The sequence below is a fragment of the Rhipicephalus microplus genome, unplaced genomic scaffold, assembly GCF_043290135.1.
Source record: "Rhipicephalus microplus isolate Deutch F79 unplaced genomic scaffold, USDA_Rmic scaffold_270, whole genome shotgun sequence".
Lineage (NCBI taxonomy): Eukaryota > Metazoa > Arthropoda > Arachnida > Ixodida > Ixodidae > Rhipicephalus > Rhipicephalus microplus.
In genome coordinates this window covers 1-1,329 of record NW_027464841.1, presented here as the reverse complement: position 1 = coordinate 1,329, position 1,329 = coordinate 1, and the positions used below count along the sequence as shown (strand labels likewise).

Below are 1,329 nucleotides of genomic sequence, written 5' to 3'. Positions count from 1 at the left end.
CAACGATACCTACGGGTCCGGCTTGGAGAACCGGCTTCGACGCCTCCCGAGTATTTATAGAGGGGTGGACCACGAAAGCACTCGCAAGTAGCGAAAGCGAAACGCCGTCCGAAACACACCGTTTGCTCGATTTGCGGCAGCCGAAAAAGGCGCGGCAGAGTTTTGGAGTCCAAGCGTGCGCTGAAAAGCGCCCTTCTTGGCCACTGTTTGGCCGAGTGCCAGAAACGTTTGGTTTTGACTGTACGGAATTGAACAAACACTTTTTCACGACTCTAAGCGGTGGATCACTCGGTTCTCGGGTCGATGAAGAACGCAGCCAGCTGCGAGACTTGGTGTGAATTGCAGGACACACTGAGCACTGATTCTTTGAACGCACATTGCGGCCTTGGGTCTTCCCTTGGCTTCGTCTGTCTGAGGGTCGGATCACATATCAAGAGAGCCTTCGGCGCACAAGGGAACGTGAGCCGTCGACTCGTTTTGACCGCGTCGGCAACACGGACAGCACGCTGAACACCTCACAGCGAGCGCCAACAGCGGCCACTCAAGGGCGAGACGGTGGCGACCGTCGTGCCAGAGCCCAACCGAAACGGGGGCGACCGACTGCATTGAGGATGTGGCACCTCGTTGAGACCGCCGCAGGACTTCGAGTCGGAAGGAAGCCTGCAGGGAAAGTGCGGTCGAGGTTGCGTACTCCTCTCTGCGACCGGGCGCGCAAGAGCTGCGAGAGCCACGGACGCGCAACTTTAACGCACGGTAAACACGAGGAGCGAAAGCCGGCCAGCAAAGCTTCTCCAGCCGTGCGCAAAGTGCGCGAGATCGCAGCCTTGCGTTGCGCTTGTTGCCCTCGAAGTAAGCAGGGTGTCCCGTAGACCGGGCGCTCGAACACGCTGCGGGGCCGTGCCTCCTCCAGGCTTTGCCGCGCGAACAGGGAACGTTCGCGCGCAAAGCGCAGGGAGGTGAGGAGGCTGCGCCCGACGTTTGCGGTTCGCTGCGTACGCGGTTGATGCGGAGAGCACGGCGCGACGACTTGCCGCGAAGCGGAAAAAGTCTCCCGCACGAGTTGGCGAAACGTTGGCGAAGCTTAAGGCGTTCTCGTCGTAGTCCGCCGTCGGTCTAAGTGCTTCGCAGTTCCCGTCCCGTTCAAAAAACTGGGCCACTCCAGTTGGGGCGGGGGCGACGCTACACGAGACGATGCCTCTCGCCAGGCTGCGTGGCTGCCCTTGCGGCGGCGGCGACTGGCCTCGGCGGTGTTTGGGCTTTCGACACGGTCGTTTATCACGCAACTGCTCGGACGACGCACGCGCGCAGCGGAATGCCGCTTGCCAGCCT

The 1,329-nt window shown here is 61.2% G+C and overlaps 1 non-coding gene across 1 annotated transcript; it reads left to right on the top strand.

The window, feature by feature from the left end:
* Positions 1 to 268: 268 nt before the first annotated feature.
* Positions 269 to 421, top strand: LOC142793027 (5.8S ribosomal RNA). The gene has a single exon (XR_012891386.1). It is a non-coding gene; the product is annotated as a 5.8S ribosomal RNA (ribosomal RNA).
* Positions 422 to 1,329: the final 908 nt, after the last annotated feature.